The sequence below is a fragment of the Hetaerina americana genome, unplaced genomic scaffold (assembly GCF_022747635.1).
Source record: "Hetaerina americana unplaced genomic scaffold, ioHetAmer1.1.p SCAF_9, whole genome shotgun sequence".
Classification (NCBI taxonomy): Eukaryota; Metazoa; Arthropoda; class Insecta; order Odonata; family Calopterygidae; genus Hetaerina; species Hetaerina americana.
This window is the reverse complement of record NW_027287538.1, coordinates 36,005,781-36,028,804: the sequence shown is the minus strand read 5'-3', so window position 1 is coordinate 36,028,804 and position 23,024 is coordinate 36,005,781.

The following is a 23,024-nucleotide window of genomic DNA, read 5'->3' as shown; positions in this document are numbered from 1 at the left end:
ACGGGACGTTTTTTTCCTCCCCCTACCGCCATCGGTTAACGATAGCGCACAACGCCTCGTTTTGAAATACGACTACACGGCCGTGGCTGAAACAAAGAGCATCTGCTCTGCAGCCGGCTGTGACTGGCGGGTGAAAAAATGCGGAAACCACAACAGTCTGTGTGTCCCCTGAATGTGCCGGGCGTGAATTATATACAATATTTTGATATTGTCTTCTCCGAATAATGGAAAGGATTGGTGTTCTTCGACTGCGGTTACGCCAATCAAAGGTTCATTTCCGACTGCTTCCATAAGCTCTAAAACTTCGTTCCAAGCATGGCGATTTCCGATCACCAGAAAGGGCACCCCGGTGCCATTTGAGGTCGAGAGCCACCTTGTTTATGAGTCGGCCACTCACTCTCATGAACAAAGCAATGTACCATGTTATTAGGGGCACCCAACAATAAAGGAAACCTGTAAACCCTCGCACAATCACAGTAGTCACCTCCACCTTTTGCAACAGCGTTTTTGATGTGGTTGGTTTCACATTAGCACTGTTCTAAGGCAAAATTCAATATAGATGTTCTAGTTACTCCTTTGAAAGGCTCTTCGTGCAGAGGCAAACACGTGCTAACAAAGCATTGGAGATAAAGTAATTTAAGGCAGACTTACAAGCTATGAGAACGCGTATCTATATGCTTGAGTTTTTACAAGTCATGCGAGCTTGTTTAGATGTTTTATGGGTTTTTTAACGAGTAGGAATATTTGCGCATACTGGAATATGATACCGAAAAATTATTTTTGCAATCTTAGCAATATATTCGGCATGATGGCTTTGGTTAAGATCTTCATGTCACAACGATATAGGCATCTCAGACATGAGATTCAGTTTTACTCTCAGTGAATCATCAGAAAATTTTAATTAGCTCGTAGAAATATTAGTATCTTTCTTCGATGCCCCTTCTCGCCCATCCTGACTTTCAGAATGCTTCTCCACAGCACTAGATTACTATATTCCATGCTGCTAATTACACTCTTATAGGCGTAATTCGTAGCATGCGTTATACACTACATAACGCTAGCCCTTGGGTTGATTACTGTTTTTACGTTTTAAGACTTTTCTATTATTACTCCTGCATTTAACACAAATTCCTTGTAATACTATTATAACGCTAAGACGTTGCTGTATTACACAAATGGAATTTTAGTTGAAAACTTAAATTATCTGCTTGAAGTTGAATATGCCCTTTCATTATTAAGAATGCATTGAAGAAAATAATTTCTGCGAGATATTCTTAAAGATAAACGATGATGTATTCTGCATCAGGGAAAGCTCTTATTCATAACATTTGACTTGGTGTCTCCGATTTTAATAATACAGAAATTATTATGAAAAATATGAAATAATGATTTTCATAATAGTTTTATACTTCCATTGGGTCGTAATATTATTCATGACATACATAATCAACGAGGGAAATAAAATAAACATGATTACTTAGCGGATGCTGCATGAAAGAAATATAACACCCATCTGGAATGAACTTAGTTGGTCTATAGAGTACTAAACTATATTTTAGTGACCAATAAGATGTTTATAACGCTCAATTCTCAGAAAAATTTTAACTTGCTATCCATTTATCCGAATTCTATACTTCTAACGAAATCATATGAATACATCTTTACATTAACAATCATTTTCTTATATTTGACGCTGGGGTAGCAATAATTAACCGCGATACATACGTACAGACATGTGCTATAAAAATAAAACAACTCCTGAGTAAAAATATTAATCGCATTGACCGAGGTTCAAATCAGCTTCCCTCGATATCCGTCCGTTCTACATCTAATATTTAGAGGTATTTTAGCGTCTTCCGGGTCCAAATCTCGGTCATGGTGTTTGATTTTTACACTTTGAAATTGGTGCATTAAAATTCCTTTGGCGGATGACTCTGTTGAAGTTATTGTTGCGGTATCTCCCGCAGTACTACGGATTTTACATACAGGGTCGCACCCAAAAGTGGTAGGACTGATTTTTTTTACATTTTATTGACGATATACTTACATCCTCCTTATTTACGTCCTCTCTCTGTCCACATTCGTGTCGGTTCTTGCCGTCGATAGTCGTCTTCAACGAGCTCCCTACCCTCTTTAAACAACTTGTGCCACTCAAATACGTTGAAACGGCTTAAGGCAGTGTCCCCATAAGCCTGCTTGATCATATCGAGGGTCTCAGTTGCCGTCTTCCCGAGTTTCGCACAAAAATTCACGGAATAACGTTGCTGTAAATTCAGATTCATTTTGTTTCTCGACGCGGACAAAAAACTTGCTTCACTAAAAATGGTGTCCTCACTCAACGACAGCCCGCAGGCGACTGAGATTGGTGTCGGTCTGTTGCTAAGAGCCCCCTCCACCTTACCCTGCCAGGCAGACCCCCCCACCGCTCCGTTCGCGCCAGAGAAAATCAATCCTACCACTTTTGGGTGCGACCCTGTATACAGTGAAAGTATTACGCATATTTCCATACACTATTTCAATGAGCAGTTACCGATGCTTTGACGATCCGGTTTAAACATCCTAAAAACAGCCTGGAGTTTTGAAAAACCGACTAATTTAAACCCTTCGGAAATGCGAAATATTTTTTCTGAAAAATTTTAGTATCTTAAAAGAAGATATGAGGTATGTAAAGCTAAATTAGTTTTAAAACCTGTCAATCACAGTTCATAAAGTCCTCTGTGATACATGTTTGTAATAAAAAGAAGAAATCTTTGGCTAGGAGTAAATATTTGTCGTGAAACACCAAAAAAAATGGACTAGTCACGATGGAAATGGAACAGAAAAAGAAACAAAGCTATAGAACTGATAATTTGACCCCGATTGTAACTCTTGCATGCCTATAGTAATGAGTTAATTTACTCCTGCGAACTTATGCATTGAAATACCTAGAATTTTTTTATGAAGGTTGAAACATGAACGTACTTAGCAAAATTACGAAACTGGAAGGTGAAGAAAATACATTTAAATTCCATTGCATGGAATGAAAGACCCGAAGCGGATCAGGGGCCGTGATAGAAATGTCGAAGTAATGTATTCGCTTCGCAGGAAGTGAATAAGCAAACGAAAGGCCGCATCCGCTGCTCACTTGTTGTTTTGTCATTAATCCCTCGAAATTAATCACGCTCATTTTGGTGGGCTAAGCTTGTTTTGAATGGTAAGCTTCATTCGCGAAATGACACAATGTTATTATCCACCGGTTTCTTCGACAGACATTTTAATTAGTATCCTTTTTTTTTGGGCTGGGTAGATTCAAACTTGCTCCGACCTCATTCAATCTATCAAACTGAATTAATGCTCCCCGGCCTTTAGCCTGCATTTTATTTAATATGACGATGCTTTGCGCATTTATCATTGCAGCCCTTTGTCGCATTCCGGATGTTCACAGCCGGGAGCGGTAAAAAACGGTCGTAGCACTGCAGTCCTAAGTTAAATAAAAAGGAGGAAGGATCAAAGAATAAAAACTCGTCTCGTGGGGCATTTAGTACTGGGATCAATCCTCGTATTTATTGCATGCGCTATTTAGCATTGAATTTCAGCAGTAATTTATCCCATGGTCTTAATTTGGTAAAATAATATATATATATATATATATATATATATATATATATATATATATATATATATATATATATATATATATGTATATATATATACACACACACATATATATCAGCGATGCCTGGAAGCATACTAAAGACGAAAATATATTTTTGCGAAATGTATTCTCCTTCAAAAACGGGATACACAACAAACATCTGGAAAATTCCTCACTCGGATAAAACAAATTATATTTCGACTGTCAATTAATTCCAGTAATTAAATGTTGTTCGTTACTCGTAACGACAGTACGCTAATTTTATAAAACAAATGTAGTTGAATAAAGAGAGGAGATAAACTTAATATTTTTTTCTGCTCCCTAGCTTGTTTTCGTTTTATTTATGCGCTCCAAAGGAGAATTTTCACGGAAATATCCAAGGCTGATTTTTATAGTTGGACTTTGCGAAAAACTTATAAACGATATTATTACTAAATTAACCTTCATGTTAATGAGCTTTCCATTAAATAATACTACTAAATGGAAAAATTATAACTCCCCCTTGTTAAAAATGATGTTTAAACATTATATCTGCAGGACCTAGAGACCGTTCTTCTTTGTGAGAAATAAAATAGTATTATACTTGTAGTAATGAAAATTTGTGAACAGATTAAAAATGGAAGTTTCCTTGAAAGACCAACAATTTTCCAACGGTAAATACTTTGTGCATTTGTGCATGTTGGAATGTGAATATTTCTTTCATATTATAATTATAGTTATTATAAAATTTTAAAGGTCGGATTATATATATATATATATATATATATTATATATATATATATATATATATATATATATATATATATATATATATATATATATATATATATACATACACATACACATATATATATCTTGATCGAAGGTCTATGAATAATAATTTAAACGGTGTTTATGCGTTTCTCTGTGATTTTGTTGGCTAGGGCTATTTCGCTTCTCCTTTTTATGTATTAATAAATATATATGTGATCTACCGGTTAAGGCAGGTTTTGGTCGGACGCAGCTAACAAATAAATATCTCCCGACATAACACAATATAGCATCCTACTCCACAACAAGTCCCTCTTCATCTCTCTGCAGTTCCTTCATCCCATCATCCCGTCCAACATCCCTATCCTGCTCCTGCCCTATCCTTGTTTGCCTATCATATTTCTATATTACAGTCTTCAACAATACATCACCTATCAATGTGTCCTTCAGCCATTTGTCCTGCCTACTAATGATTTCTCCCAACAATCCTCTCTCCTCGCCCACCATACCTAGCTCATCCTCGTTTGTTTTACTTTCGGTCCATTACCTTCTCTTTCTCCATACCTTCTCCTTCTATCTCCACATCCACATTGTAGAAGCATCTAATCTACGTATATTCTCCTGCTTCAGTGACCATTTTTCCCCGCCGCACATAACCATGCTCCATATCAAAGTTCTCACGAGCCTTTACTTTTCCCATTTTCGTCCGAAACATCTCCGAAATACTTAAACAGTTTAAACCTGCTCTAGTTTTTTGCCCTCATATTGTAATCTTTAGCTTAAGCTTTGTCTTTCTGGAAAATTGAGTAGTCTTAATTTCATTTCACAAACTTATGTGTGGGAAAGCCTAATGGTTTAATTTCAATTTCAATATGATTATTTTTACTAAGTGACGCCAGAAACTGTTATTGAATATAATTACATTTTTTTAAATCAGCCATAAGTCGGAAGGAACGGTAGATATTTGAGATTTTAGTGTTGCGGACGGGAATGCAGTCGGGGGGCTTTTAGGAATATGAACGGATTTAGATAAGGGCCTAATTGCACTTCAATCTGGTAATCTCCCTGTACGCGATTCCTCTATCTGATGATGATGCCCAACTTCGGTCGTGTTTTGATTAAGATCGTTTGGAATTACAAAGTTACTTCTTTCATTTCAAAATACATGAATTTTCGAATATAAAAATTGCATTGATGAAAAAGAGTAAATAAATAGGGTAGCATTGATGCAGTTTAGTATTGAAATCACCGCAGTGGAAAGTTTATTCTCGTGATCCCTTGTGTGCGCTTCGATTGGGTCATCTTCCAGGGCAGTTAATTCACTGCAGGGTCTTTTGAGCACCCTAAGCCGATTCATACCTATACCGATGGGGGGGATGCCTGGCGCTGCCCTTTGCACCATATCAATGATAAATAAACGGTAACTCTCCCTTAGGAAGCTGCACTGTCCCTGTTATTCCTATTTAGAAAGAATAGGCTCAGTTTGTACCGATTTGCCTTTCGTCAACTGGCTGGTAGACCACGGAGGCCTGGAGTTGCGTCGTTCTCCCCCCTCTTCCTGGCGCATACCAAACGAAGTCAGGCGTTCATTACACTGTTTGGGGAAACTTTCTTGTCCTTAAATAGTGTGTGACCACCGACTATACCTTCGCCAAAAAAATACATTCAGCAATAATCTATGCATATATTGACCGATACTTCCCATAATAGGACGTATCCACATGACATATGCATTAACGGTAACAGCAAAGATAGGCCTACTACATTATGATAAATTTACCCACTCAAGTCACCAAAAATTATTCCACAAACCCAAATGCCACCAAATGACTCTATATCTTCACAAAATGTTAAACATGAAAGCATATTTTGGCTGATGCGTTAATTTTATTTTAAAATACAGATGGGAAAAGCTAGTAAATGAGTAATAAGTAACAGATTGACGATTAGCACACGTAATTAAGAAGTGAAAAGATCGGGATCTGTATCTTACATTAATAATCTTTTCATCTGGATCTGTATATTAATAATATTTCTTAGTATTTGATTCAATCATCAGAAAAAATTAAAATCTTTTTTGTTTTTTCCCAAGTAACGAACTTACATCAGAAACTACGTAGATCACGCAACAACTGTACCACAAGAGATGCGGAAAATAGTCGCTGTATTCAAAATGACGTCCAGTTACTGAGTGAAAAATCTGTAACTCCAGAAACTTATGCTGGCCTACGGGTATTAATATCTTTATGCCAAAAAATAAATTAAATAACTAACAATTTAGCTATGCATACTTGTACTTATTACTTTCTTTAATTTAATACAAAATCCCTATTCCTTTCCTGCCTTAATCTCACTTTTCCAGGAATCTCCCAGTAGAATCGTTGAACATTACTGCGAGACGTCAAGGCATTAATTGTGATTGATTTTTTTATCTTTATTACCCTGCAAGCCATCTCTAGGGTGTGTGGCGGTGGGTGATTACACAACAGGCTACTTTTCGGACGCAATTCCCCTTAACGTTGGCAGGAAAAATGACATCTTAAATCTGTCTGTTCAACTCTTAACCTGTTCAATTTTACTGACATTATCACACCTACCGTAGTGCGATGGGGCTATTAATACATTTTCAACGTAATTGTCAAAGAGGCATCCCTCCAAATCACACAGGACATTTAAACTGTAAATTAACCTTCGCTCCGTGAATGATTTCCAACATAGCTTCTCTAGTATTTTGCTACACTACTCAGTTTATCATTACAGCATTTTTACAAATGTAGCTCCTCTACGCTGCACCCGATACAATTCGACAATTAATTCTGTTGAATAGATAAATCAAAGCATTCGTTTTTCCCCTGACTGTTTGCGACAACAACACAGGGGGTGGGGCAGAAATGAATAAGAACTGATGAAAATAGTTTGGATCACACAAAATACATTTCCCCCCAAATCACTTCATGGCTGGCGTCATTGCGCTAACCACCACTTGCCCTTGGGCGGGTGGCTGGGTGGTATATAAAAATTTGTAGCTCTACAATGATTTTGAATAGCCAAACTTGGATTACAATATTGCCACCATGTAATTAGTGACTGCGTTGCATATGACCTCACTCTTTTTAATCTGTTTCCTAATTTGTCTTCTAAGAGTAGTCAGTCTATCAGTATCATTTTTGTAAAGTGTATAACTGATGCTGGAATATTAGTATCCAGTCGCTTCTCTTCCACGCGCCTTTTCAATGGATCGCGAGATGCCGTTTGTACGTTAAAATGGTGAAGTAAAAGTAGAAAATCTGGTGGCTTAACACCATATGTCAAACCTCATTTAGACTGATTGCTTTGGGTAGTGTGTATGTGTGTAGTAGATAGACGTAGAAAAAGAATTTCAGATCACGCAAACGAAACTAAAGGCACACTGAAAAGGAAAAGCAAAAGGCAACGATGTGTTACAGACGAGATGATAACAAAGATAGACGAGAGAAAATGGTAAAACGTCATTTTCTCTTTGATGATGTCATTTTTTCCACGAACGATAAAGGATCAGAATAACGCTGTCCGATCTTGGTAGGGGTAAAAATATCCGAGTCTAAATTAGCCTGGTGTTCATTCACCCCCAGCCACACACCAAAGCGTTGCCTTGCAGGGTACTAAAAATAAATACAAAAATAAAACAAAAGATTAGGTAGAAAAAATTACAATGAGTTGAATAATAAACAGATACTTAAAAATATTGATAGAGTAACTTGCTTGGTATCAATATATATATATATATATATATATATATTGCAGATAATAGAAGTAGGTTGGAGGGATAGGAGACTTATCAGCACCTGAACATGCCGCAGACTGAACAGGTGTGCGTGACTGATGGTAGCTTGACAGTGTTGGGAAGAGGTTACCTCTCTTTCAGGAGTGTCCATTACCACCCGTGCATTTCAACGTGTGTTTGGAATGAATGGCAAAAGAGGCATAGAAAGAACTAGAAATAGGAACGAAAGTCGGTGGGCAATTCATAAAATCAGTTAGGTTTCCGAATGACCAGGCTTTAGATTTTGTCAGTTGGACGAGGGATTTCAAGCATAACGGAGCACATTGGAAAGTCTGTAGTTTAGATATTGGATGAAAATAAATAAAGAGAGTTTATGCAGTTATCGAGAAAGACAAAGGCCAAGTTAAATATTAAAACAGATATTCATGAACTAAAATATGTGAAACAGTTAGTTTACTTATCTCGAAAGTGTTCCGGGCCAAAGTGGTCAAAATAGTATGGAAACAAGAATAAAAATTGCGAATGACATAGTATCTTCCACAATGGGGAGAGAATTGACGACAGGTAAGTTCAGTAAGAACATTGAGAAATGGCTCGTCCGAACTTTGATATGGAGCGTGGTTTTGAACGCTGCAGGAATGGTTGTTCAAACAAGATGATAGGCATGCATTGGAGGCTTTTGCAATGTACTTGTGCAGAAGGACGTAATGCTTAAATGAGCATAAAGGAAAACAAACTAGAACTGCGAGACATGGTTGAGGAAGAGAGGTTTTTTTTAAGGAGAAGTTGAAAGGAGGCTGGAAAAATGGATACAAATTGCATTCATATGAAATTGGTTGTTGAAAACTGCGATAGAGAGAAGATTTTTAGGCAAAAAAGGTAGGAGTGAGTATTGGATAGGAATATTAAACGTAATGAATGGAGGTAAAAGATACGCATATTTGAGTGAGGGCTAATGGAATTTTAAGGTTCCAGGAGGTACGTTATTAGGAGAGACAAGGAAACGTCATATTATTGTTTTCTGCGTCCATGAAAAACCTACCTTAAGATGTATAGTACCAATAATTATGATAATACTGCGGCCCTAACACAAGTATACATTAGGCTTGATGATTAATCATTTTGAGAATAACTTTTATTCCAGTTATCTTCTAAAATCGATCATAATGGCATTCATTTGATCAGAGTTTGCTCAGAGAAAGAGAGACTTGACTCTGTAATTATGGTTTTCACAGAAAACTAGAAATCGTTGCCTAACGCAGACAGGCTAAATTTCAGACAGATTGGTACTTATTCATAGCAAACAAGGGAAAATAAAAAGAATAACCTTATCATTTCCTTCTAAGTACGTCAGTACCAAATCGCCTTTAAACTTTACCCTTATTCGGGGCTAAGACGCGTTATTTTCCGATCTCCTCTCTTACTCGGGAAATATTCTTCCTAAATTCACCAAAATCCTTTCCAAAAAACAGGCATCACTTTACGTAGAATACTCATGATTCAATAATTATGATACTATGATGTAGTAAACGATGGCTACCACAAAGTCATCAGAAAATCATGTAGAGGATATATCAGAGTTGTTTCTTTTTAATCCTAATATTTCTCCAACAGGCACTATATAGTGTCATTTCTGACAACCTCTTTACATACCTCTAATTTAATCTATTGAGGATGGAAGGCATTTGATGCTGGTGGTGTCTTTAATTTAGGATATGCATTCTTTATGTTCCCGTTCAAAATTCTCCCCCTTGTCCCAAACAATTTTTTCCACTTTCAGAAAAACTGTGTTTTCAGAACTACGATTTAATACACTTTCCTGACGCTAGCTTATAACTTTATGATAAAAAACATTCGGCATTTAATTCAACTATTTGGAAACGCCTTTTTGAGAATTTTTCAGCAGATCTTTTTGGTCTTGGATGGCTCCTGTATAAGTGCGACGACAATCATTTTTTCCCAAAAAGCAGAGAGCTAACACCAGGACAACCTACAAATATTATAAGCGTAGAGGGATTTTGAATTCACTGCGGAAAAGATCAAAGTGAACGACTCGGAATCAAATGTAATGGCCGTGAGCGCTCAAAGAAAAATTAGGAAATTTTGACGTAGTAGAGGGTGTTTTCTTATTTTCCAGAAATCTCGGAGAACACCTTTTCACCCTAAGGATTAGTTGTTATCTTATGTTAAGAGAAGAAGAGAGAATGATGAAAGCGGACAATTCGTTTATCTTTTCAATCCACGGGTACTATTATAAAATTGAAGAAAATATCAGATTCTGACGAAAAAATGCGGCCTTCGGCTAGTGGTGAATGCTGATGGATTAAAAATTGTTTTCCGAAGGTTATTACGAAAAATCAATCCCATGGTAAACCCTAGTGTCAATTAAATGTATGCACGAAGCAACAATTTTAATTACTTTATTGTACAAGTATATATTTTTAACCCCCTCCTGGACTACAACCTGGACGTGGTGGAAGGGCTTGTGCGTTCCGATGGCCCCCTAGAGCTGTGCCGGCGGGAGTAATAGTAATTGCTCCTGGTAGGGTCACCCATGCCAGATAGGTCGAAGGGTAGGAGCCAGACAAAAGGTAATCCACGCAGAGTGTGTTCCTCAGTGAGGCGGCTGCAATGGCGTCTGACCCCAGTGGGGCGGCCATTGAGTGATGGTGTCACGTTAAAAACACTAATGAGGAAGGCCACGGGAAACCACATAAATTATCATTACCAAGATTAAAATGATAAATATTATAGAGAATATTAGTTCTTGCAACTACGGGACTCCGCCCAATCAGCCGTGTGTTGTGCCCGGCAGCGGGAGAGTAAGGTCTTCCGCGGTCGTCATCCCATGAAATCCTTGCAGGGGAAAACCAACTGCAGCAGGGCAGAAGATGAAGAAAAAGCAGACGAATTTAGTTAGAATAGGAAATTGGAATGCTAGGAAAATGTTGAGGACAGGAAATTAGAGAATATAAGCAAGAGATGGATAGGGGAAATATAACTGTTTTAGGTCTATTCGAAGTGAGCTGGAAGGAAAGACTACTAGAGTGATGGTTATTGTATAATATACAGCGGCGGGGACGAGAGCCGACGAGGGGTTGCCATAGTATTAAATGAAGACATAGGAAGAAGCGTAGTCAGCATAGAACAAGTAACAGATAGAATATTACTAGAAAGAAAAGCAGAACCAACGAACTTAGTTATTGTTCATTTAGACATATCACCGATAAACCATAAAGATGAAGAGGTCGATAGGATATACGATATTTGGAGGACATAATCGCGTGTGTTCCTGCAGAGAATCATTTGATAGTGATGGGGATTGGAATGTGACGGTAGGGAAGAAGAGATAGTGATGAGTAGGTTTAGGCACGAGGAATGACCGTGGGGAGAGAGCAATTGAGTTCTCAGGAAGGTATCAGTTAGATTATATTGTGGTTAGGCACAGGTTTTGAAACAGTGTGATAAATTTGCACAGCTTCCTGGGAGAGAATAGAACTAGAGCAGGTAAAACAGTTTACGTATCTCGAAAGTGTTTTTGATGAACATGGTCAAAGAAGAAGGGACAAAGGGTTCCGTATATGGAGCGTAGCTATGTACGGCGCGGAAGCGTGGTCATTGAAGGAGGAGGATAGAAGTAGATAGGGGGCTTTTGAAATGTGGGTGTGGAGAAGAATGCAGAAGGTGAAATGGAGAGAGAAGTACAAATGAGGACGTACTTAGTATGGTGGGCGAAGAGAGGGGTTTCTTGGGAGAACTCCTATGGAGGACGGAAAAATGTATGAAGGGCGTATTGACCGGCAAGGGGATGTTGAAGACTGTAATTGAGGGGAGAATGTTAGGCAAATGAGGAAACGGCAGGAACAGAATAGGGATGTTGGACGAGATTAAGGGAGGAAGGAAGTATTCTGAGATGAAGAAGCCCCTGATGTAGACTTGGTTGCTGGATTGTATTTTGCTAGGAGTCACAAAATATTTATTTGATAGTTGAGTCTATCCAAAAACCTACCTTAACCGGTAGATTACCTCATAAATCAATTTTATATGTATATATATAATATACATATATATAATATATATATATATATATATATATATATATAATATATATTATATATATATATATATAATATATTATGTATATAATATATAATATATATAATATATAATATATATAATATATTATATATATTATATATATTATATATATATATATATATATATATATATATATATATATATATATTTATATTTATATATATATGGTCTGTTCAAAACAAATCACGACTTTGTGTTTTTCAAAAACTATATACCCATTTGTTATTCATGAGTTTCTATCTTTTCCTCTTCAAAGTAATCCCCATACACTTGTGCCAACGTTTTTTCCATTCCTTGAAGCACTTCAAAAAATCATTTTTGTTGTCTTATTCAAGCTCCTCTTTCGATGCAGTCATTAGCTCGTCATTCGTAGCGTAGCGTCGTCCTCTCATGGGCCTCTTCAGTTTCGGGAACAAGAAAAAGTCACTGGGGGCCATCATTAGTTTGTTTTTTTTACGAAAAATCCCGCACAAGTAACGATGTGTGGGCATGGGCGTTATTATAGTGTAAAAGCCAATATTTATTCTTCCAAAAATCCAGGCGTTTGTGGCAGATTGTTTCGAGCAAATTGCGCATAGCTTGCAGGTAATATTCCTTATTTACCGTTCTACCCTGTGGCAAGAACTCATGATGCACCCCGCCTCTGCAATCGAAGAAAACTCTAAGCAACTCTTTCACATTTGACCGAATTATCCGTGCTTTTTTCGTTCTTGGCTCGTTCTACAGCTTCGATTGGGATTTTGGGAGTTTCCACATTAACCCATGATTCGTCACCAGTTATTACCCTCTGGAGCAAATTTGGGTCGTCGCGGACAGAGTCATTAGCAATGTTGATGTGTTGCTGTTTTGGGTCGAAATTTAGGAATTTTGGTACGAATTTCGCGGCGGCCCATGTCATGCCCAAATCACTGGTGAAAATTGAATAACATCAGCCAATTGATTTGTTTAGGTCCTCAGCAACATCTCTTACGGTAATTCTAATACTATTTTCTTCACTTCATCAATTTGTCGTCTGTTGTTGACGTGCTCAGGCGTCCGGCACGCTCTTCGTCGTTCACATCATCTCGGCCCTCTGAGAACATTTTGAACCACCGATAAACGGTCCAAGGTAGCTTCGCCATATGCCACAGTCATTATTTGGAATGCGTCCGCGCACCTAATTTCGTTGTTCACACCAAATTTGATGCAGATTCTTTGATCCATTTTTGGAACAGGCAAAAATCGAAGGCAAGCCAAAACACGTCCAATCAAAACAGCTGTCAACGATTAAATGAACATTCAAAATGGTCGAACATTCCGGCATAAGTGAGAGGCATACATACCAACATAAAACCATAAAAAATCGAAAATCAAAAAATACGCAACTCGCGAAAATTTGAAATTCGTGATACTTTTTTAACAGACCTCGTATGTCACGTGTACTTCAAAATACGTCGCATACTTACCGCAGTGAAACCAATGTCCTTTGTTTCACGAAAGATGAAATTTCTAGACCCCTTTCGCATCAAAAGCTACAGAGCAAAATCGTCGTAGTTTTCAATTCCAAAGTGTTCCCTAATGCACAAAATTTCATGCGACAATTGCTTTTATGTTTCTTATATACATTACATATTTATGTGCGAGATTTCTACGACATTGGATATTTATATTATATCAATTAGTATAATTTGGTTTTGAACCCTGAACCACTCGGAAATTCTCCATCAAGAAACATGCATTCTTCGCCATTTACGTTAACGGTAAACTCGAACAGCAATCGGACGATTCAGCTTAAAATCCAGGAAGAGGAACTTGAGTTTTTAATCATGTTAATTCGAAAACGTTTGAATAAATTAAATTATGGTTGAAATGACGGATTAATTCTCATAATGAGATATTTAACTCTAGGTTTTCAGCAACTCTTATATCACAGAAAACTGAAAAAAAAACCCTGAAATGGATATTTCTGACATTTCTTTATGCGGTATGGAATTGATAACTACATTTTCTCTTTAAAGTTTACTGTGTTTTAAAATAATGACCTATTATAAAATAAATAATCCTACGTTTTCCCTTGTAATTTTTATTCTTGGTTTTAATATTATTGCGCACGGTTATCTGGTAACTAAGGAAAATATATTCTTTAATTTGAATTTTAAGTTACTACCTACCATCAGTTTTCTAACGATTAGACAATGAAAGCAATGAGGTCTTAGCGAAGCCTTATAGTTCATAAATATGATTACCCGTATTTTTATGGCATTGAAGCTGTTTTTCTGCTGAAAAATGAAATGTTTATATTTTTAGAACTAAAATTAGAAAAATCACAGAAATCAGCAAAAACTTATCATATCCATCCATTCCATAGATATATCATGAGCAGAATAGAGTGAATAGCGTTCGGGGACAGCCAAGAACCAACATGGCTGACTAATGCTGCAGCTGGATATTAGGATTCTCTCCTGAGGTACATGGCGACACTGTGCCTTGTATGGCTCTCGTCCACTATCCATCTTTGTCATATCCCGTGTTGATTGAACGGTCAAGTAGATTTGCGTGCTCGCCTTCGACTCATGTGTCCATATTCTACCCTTCCCTCTCTTCGCTTGCCGTTGACGCAAGGGAGTGTAAATTGCATCTCCAAGCTCGCTCTCCTCCGAGTATAGTTTTCATTCCATGCCTTAGAGGTGGGTGAAAAAGGGCGAGAGGTGAATACCCTGTCCCTTAAGTAAGTGTTTGCGTCTACGCACAACTCGGTGAGAACCCGAGGCCCCGTGGCATCTTTCTCCGGCTAAGTAATTGTATATCTTGAGCACTAAAGTCACACGCCGCGTCTCGAGTCTCTGCGATTTAATTCGTGTGACAGGAGTGGGTATTCCATTGACGGAATATTACGGTAGGAATGCATGCCAGGCATGAGCGTCCCCTAGCTGTTCTAAGTTGCGCCCGTCGGGAGTCAATGCTTTCCTAGTGCTAGCAGTGTTCCAAACCTCGGAATCGTGATTCCATTAAAGTTCCTATGTATTATTCGTTTATTTCTTCATATGATAAAGTATAAAGAATAGCTATTTATTAACACATTGAATACGATGGCGAGAAGACGAGGAACTTAGGAACATGATGATAACTATCACCAATGATAACTAACACTAATTTCAAACAGTGCAATATACGTAGCTGCAAATGGAAGCAGTTCAGTTATACTGTTAGGGTAGAATGGGAAGGGATTGAGCTGGGAGTAAAATTAGACGGCGAGATGATTAAGTCGGTTGGGTTTGCAAATAATCAAACAATAGTGAGTCAGACAGCACAGGGATTGCAGAGAGTATTGAGTGCTTCACTGGTAAAATGCAAGAGTTTTGGGATGGATTTTAGCCACCAGAAATCAAAATTAGATCGCGTGCAGCTTAGATCTGTTAGATTTTTATAAAGTTGCGAGGACAAACTGGGCAGCGTATTTAAAATTATTGAATGAGCTAGGTTTAGTATGACTCGCGGAGCGAAGGTTAAAATACCTATGAAATCTCTTTTCATAAATTGAGGAATGTCTCTTTAGCAATCATGTTGAAAATGTATTATTAGCCCCATTGTACTACGGTAGGAGAGATCATGTAAATAAAATTAAAGAGAAAATAAATGTAGAATAGATATAACGTGTCGTTTTTCCCACGAACGATAATGAATCAGAATAGCGTTGTCCGATCAAGCTAGGAGGTAAAAGTATTTTGGGTTAAAAGTTACCTGGTGTGTAATCATCCCCTGCCACACACTCTGGCGATGGCTTGTAGGGTAATATTTAAAAAAAATAATGAGATTCTGGTGAAGTAGAAACGCCCAGTTAAGCATGAAGTAGGAGAGAATAAACTAGGAAAACCAGTAGGTCGAGTTATTTGGGCAGTGTTTTTGAAGTAAATGGGTATCGTAGACCGGAAATAGAGGCAATAATTCTATAAGCGACAAATACACTTTCAAGAAGAAGAAATTTCATGAGGTATGTATGGAGTAAATTTGTAGAGAAAATCCCTGTAAATACTTAAGCATGGAGCATATTGCTTTATGTATGCTTTTGTCTGAGTAAGAGGGTTTGCAAAAATTGGAGGGTTGGAGCAAAAATATAATCAAAATTATAGCAAAATATAATTGTAGGGAGAACAATTCAAAAATTAGTTTGACAAAGGAAATAGAGGAGCACTTTATCTTTGTTTTTTTTACTAAAGTTTGATTTGGCGATAAAAAGACTTTACGAATTGGAACTGAGAGCCGACAATTACTTTATTCACAATCATTTTAGAATCAAAGACAACATGTGATGTCAATAAAAATAAATGCTTCGACGATCTAATTTCGTGATCCTTTAAAGTTTTTCATGAAGTACGATGATAAATCGAGCATGAATCACCAGTAAAGTAACTGGCGTTCAAATGCATACATCCCTAAAATTTAGAAACTTACATTTAATTTTAGTAACAAATATTTTCCATACGATTGTGTCATTGATCAATTTAAACATTTTCATCCCATTGTATTTATAGGCTTTCCGCAAGGGGTGCGAAAGATATATAATGGCACACTTACCCTCAGTTCCGTTATTAGGCCGACATTTATGGAAGAGGCAGGCATTACAAAAAATGATGTTGAATGATTGCACGAATGAAAACATCTCTTCCAGTGTTTTCTGCAAATCAAACCAAAGATGATTTATCTTATTACCTTGGAAAATAATTCGTTTGGAGGTAAATAACCATATCTACTTGCAATATAACCAGAATCGTAACTATTGGGTTTCTGAACTAGGCGTCGTGATATATTCACAGCAGTAGAATCACTCCCGTTATGCCAAAATAATCAATTATAAGTTACACCTAATGTAATCGCCTTCTGTGTGCCTAATACAAAGTAAAAAACATAATTTTGTGAACTTAGGGGCATCGGAGTGAAAATCCCTCGAGAATATTATGAATTTTACTCTTATCTATGGCTCAACTGCCAATCAATGGTCATCAACCACATTTAAAACTATTTATTTATATACCCGGCAAACCATCGCTAGGATTTGTGGCAGGGGGTGAATGCACACCAGACTACCCGAATATTTTTGCCCATACCTCGGTCGGAAAATGTTATTATCATCCCCTATTGTTCGTGGAAAATATGATATCTTAAATATATCTGTTTTACAATTAATCTGCGTAATTTTACTGACATGATCTCTCCTGCCGCAGTGCGATGGGGATAATAATATATTTTCTACATCACTGCTAAAGAAACGTCCTTCTGTTTTAAGCAAGAGCTTCAATCTGTAAGTTAACCTTCGCTCCGTGAGTGATTCTCAACCTAGCTTCTCTAATATTTTGCATACGCTACTAAGTTCATCATAACAACGTTTCACAAATCTAGCTCCTATACACTGCATGCGATCCAATTCGGCAATTAATCCAACTGCGTGAGGATCCCATATGCTTTCAGCATGCTCTACACGAGGCCTAACCAGCGACTGATAACATTTCTCTTTGATCTTTTCATCACATTTACCCAGTTCTCTTCTAATAAATCCTAATTTTCTGTCTGCTTGTCCATATATTTCCCGTATCTGTTGCACCCAGGAGAGATCGTGAGTGAGGGTAACGCCTAGGTATTTAATTGAGCCAACACATTTCATTTCGGTGTACCCAATGCAGTAGGCTTTCGGAAGGGAATTGCTCTTTTTCCAAAAATTGATCAATGAAATAAAAACAGATCACTTTCATAGTCCAATATAACCGATACAAGTATGCGGTAAGCGGTAGAGGAGATAAATTGTAGTTTGTTGTAAATAAAATAACCTTAAATTTTTCTAATCCTTTCTTTGAGAGATAAAGTTTTATTATTTTCCTCTAAAAAGCTACTGTTAGTATGTGAACTCTGTATTATCATGCTGAGACAGAAAGACTTCTTAATTATTCCGACCAAAGAAACTTATACACATTCCTTCAAATATAACATATTACCTTTTACATTGGAAGCACTTGAATAACTAAGCTGCGTAAACAAATTTAACGTACGTAGCGAAGTTCTTCAAAGTTCCAAGAAATAAAATTCCATTGGTAGTTTAGTTTTGAAAATAGAATTTCGTCGATATCATCCTAGGATCATGGGTTAAAGATGTAAAAAATACGTCGGTTTCAAATTTCTTAAAGCCATGCTGGAGAAGATATGAAAAATCCAAAATAATAAGCATTTTCTGGATCTCAACATAGACTAAAAGGGATATATTATGGAGCAAACATTATAACTTCAATGCTTCAAATTAAAACCATGCAGACTAATGATTTCTAATTTATTGGCAAAAACATATTATTTATAATATAACACCGGACGTTAAAAGTGTGATTCACTCCCCCTTTAGGAGTGTCTGGCCAGAAACTAGACGTGGAGTGTAGTGGCATCCTCTGCCAAAAATTCAAATATTTCAAAAATCATGAGAATAATAAGCTTTCCTGATTTAAATATTTCTCCAGCTCGAATTGGGTAAAAACATTCTTATAATCACTGCATGAAAAGCACATAATTTTTACTTGAATATCAAGGTAAAGTAACTTCCGCCCCTCGATCTATTAGAGTCCTATTATAATAATAGTAATCCTTACGTTCAACATACCAGGTTTTGCAAGTAGTAATGTTGGCATTAAATAAATGATGGCAATCATATTACAAGACCAACATTATATTTACTTTTATTTATTTTTAAACCTTGTGCCCGCTAATTTTAGTGGCAGCTAGCGTATTATATTACTCTCTGCACTTTTCAGCATAAAAGTTTTATTACAGCTCTTAGATAAACTCCGAGATGTCTCTTTGCACTGCAATGGAGCGTTGATTATTAACCAATAGGGAGTAATGGTAAATCCAATATAGGTGACCGATCAAAAAAATGCATTTCCCGCAATGTGGCCCATACATCCCCATAAAACAATCTAACGTTTAGAAATTGTTTGAACTTTCATGGATATTTAAATGATATATCAAACTTTTAAAAGTCATAAAAGCGAATTGTAAATCAAAATATCGAACATAAAAACCTATTAATAACAAGCCTTCGGGATAAAAAAAATAAAAAGGCTCACGTAAAACGTCTAAAAAGATATTTTTACACACTTACGTCTCCTATCAAATGATGGCCTCACAATTCTGTTTTTTTTAAATTATTTTCATTGCTCCTCCTACACTTTTTTATAATGCCATTCATTCGAAATGCGACGGCCGTAAAACGGGATTTTAATGGCAAATTAAAGCGTAGTTATTGGAAACTTTTTTTTTTGAGGCAGAAGCGTTGTGGGGGTTCGGAAAGAGCTAAAAATTACAGCGGCCCGTACATGCCAGCCCATGCGGGCAAATGGGTTCTCCGAAACTGCAGAGGAAAATACTGCAGCGCCAATGCGTCATTACGCTGACCAATTATTTGAGTAATTCAGTTTTTACCCATTGGCACATAAATAACGACAGCATTAGTGTTTAAATTTGATTCTCAAAATACCAAAAGTGTGCTCAGGAACCGATTTCAACTTATTGTGGAACGGGGATAAGGTCATAAAGAACAGAAACGGGGCTTAGCATGCTGTGTGTTTTAATAATGATGCACTATTTATCAGCCTATCAGTGTCGAAATATAACGTCTAATCTGGAATGTTCCAAGAAATGAAATTAGGGTAGAATTGGAGCAACTAAGTTCTTCCGATATAACAATATTTACTCTTCCCTTAACTTTATTTAATTTATTGGGAGTCTATCGTTAGGAGGTATGCATAAATGAGCATTGAATTTTATTACACGACGTAGAGGAACTCACCACCTGAATTCATTCTATTCACTCAACAACCTGAAGTCTTTTATGCCATCGATTTCGACTACCCTTCATTTTTTCCCTACGTTTCGATTGTGGCTACACAGATCAATGGGTCACCGTAGTTTACGCATCAATGATGGTTGAAGGAAAACAACGTTACTTCCGTTTACAGATATTTTCAAAACAGATAGGAAGACAATATACATTTTTTAAGAACTGCAGGGCTCTAATTTATTTATATATAGTATGATGCTTTTAACCACTTTCAGACTACTTTAAAAATGTCATTTTATGAATAGTAACGATTTCAGCTATTATTTTTGCCACCAATCAATTTACATAATTGAAACGAGGGCGGATAAGTTCTGTTACATTAAAACAATAATATAATTATTATAATGCAAATTATATTTCATGTAGAAACGGCATGCATTCCTTTTCAATAGCTCATAATTCTTCTAATGGTAGTCTTCCACTGCCATAAAGACATGTATAAATATGTATAAGCATGTGCTCTGACTGATTTTATTTATCATATTTTGTGATATTGATTGGATTTGAGATCTCATGTTATTTTTCCAAGGCTAGCTTGATTGTAGCATTTGGGCCTTGTGTGTCACCTGACATTTTCTATCTGCACATATGTGTTTTAATAATAATAAAGTAAAATTTTGTATTTATTCTATCAATTTCTATGAAAACTGACAAGTTAAGTTCATCATGTTATTTGACAGAGTGAACGTAGAGCTACAAATTCAGGGATCTTTACCAAAATGACACATGCATGATATTTTAATGCAGTCTTCTTAATCCTGATACTCCTATACTCGTCTAGCATTATACCTCTTGTCAGAATTTTCAAAATCCTGATGACATTCAATGCGTTCTCAATCCTAATTTTTCAATTTTTTCTAAATAATCCGTTTTCCTCGTTGCCCAAAAAAACCTATTCTTTCACTTTCTTCAACTTATTTCGCAAAATATTCTCCATAATTTTGATCTTAAAAGACATCTATTGCCCTGAAAATAACTTAATTCAACTTTCCTCATAATTTGCTTCCATAAATACGTTTTCTGTTAATTTTTTTTATAAGGGGCGTATTATTTCGATCAATTCAGAATACGGCGTCATATTGTCTTTCTACGCCTAATTCGTTTGGCCGACGTGCTTTACCTTGAGTTCTTCTATTTATTCCTTCCATCTCTCTTGGATATTTTCTATTTCAACAATATTCTTACCCATCTTATAGCTTAGTGTTAACACAAATCTTCCCTTCTCACTTCCCGACATTATTTAACCTTCTTCTTAAAAGCACGAATTTCATCCTTCATCAGCAAACGTTTCATACCATGCTTCTTTTGCTTTTTTTATTACCTGTATCAATTCATTTTTTAGCTCTTTGTACATTTTTTGCCTAACTTTTTTTTCATTCTTCCATTTCCTTCTCTCATCTACCTTTCTGATCATCTCATCCGTGATCCATGGCTTCCTTGTCCTTTCCCCATTAACGGTCCCTTTTGTAGATTCCGATATCCCTTTTTTGATGCATTCTAATATTTCTTTGATAGAACTCAGCTATTTGCCGGCATCCATGATATTCTCTACACCCTGCTGATGCTCCCTCCTTGTCAATCCATTTAAAGCTTCTACATTCCATTTCCTAACCCTCCACCCCTGCCTTATATTTTTTAAATGGACGATACATTTCATTACAACTAAATTGTGGTCAGAGTCCGCATCCGCTCTCGGGAACCTGTGCGAATTGATCTCACTGTTCCTAAATTTGTGCCTAAAATAGTATAATATAAATGATACCTATCTGAGCCATCAGGTATTTTACATGTATAACTACGCATTTTGTGGTGTCTAAACCAAGTTTTGGAGATGACTAATACATGGTTCTTGCAGAATTCAATTGTTTTCTCACCACGGCCATTCGTCGAACCTGTACCAAAGTACCCCACCCCATCACCATCTCTTCCTTCCCCTACCGTCGCATTTCTATCCCCCATCACTATCAAATGTTTCCCCGTAATAACAAACGACATCGACTTCTTCCAAGTTTCCAAATGTTTCCCCGTAATAACATCAACTTCTTCCAGGCATCCAGGAGCTATTCTCACCGCTATAAAAAACGAAAGATACTTTTACTAGTTCAGTTTATCAATGTACGAGGGCGATTCGAAAGGTAAAGTCTCCTATTTTTTTCACGAAAAATCAAAACTATTCTCAACTTTGCGTACATCGCAGGAAAGACTGAGCATTTAGCTATTTTTCTACATAGTCTCCTTGACGTTCAATCACTTTTTGCATCCTTGTAAGCAGCTTTTTAACACCCGTGTCGTACCTATCTCCGGCCGCGTCGCGAAGTCAACTGACGGCTGCTTCTTGCACTTCCTCGTCTGACTTGAATTTCTGTCCTTCAAGGTGTTTTTTGAGAGCGGAAAACAAGTGGTAGTCACTGGGGGCTACGTTCGGGCTGTAAGGAGGGTGGTCGATGACATACCAGCCGAATTCATTGAGTAGGGTGGTCGTTTGATTTGACACATGTGGACGTGCATTGTCATGATGCAAACACACTCCTTTGGTGAGACGCTTGTTGTAACCGAGGACCTCCGACACAATATTCTGCATGGAGAAATCGCCAATCTCCTCATTAAGGCTTTGCTTTATTTCATGAGGGATAATTCTCCGGTTATTGCGAACGTTCTCGTCAATTTGTGCCACCGTTGATTCGGGCAAACTCGGCAGCCCCGACCGCTGCTCATCGCGGATATTTTTCCGGCCACCAAAAAACTCCTTGCAGCACTTCTCCACGTTTTTGATGCTTATACACTTCTCACCGTACACTTCCATTAAATATTGATGAATTTATATCGAAGAAGCAGTCGTCAGTTGACTTCGTGACGCGGCGGGAGAAAGGTACGACGCCGGTATTAAAAAGCTTCTTACAAGGATGCAAAAAGTGATTGATCGT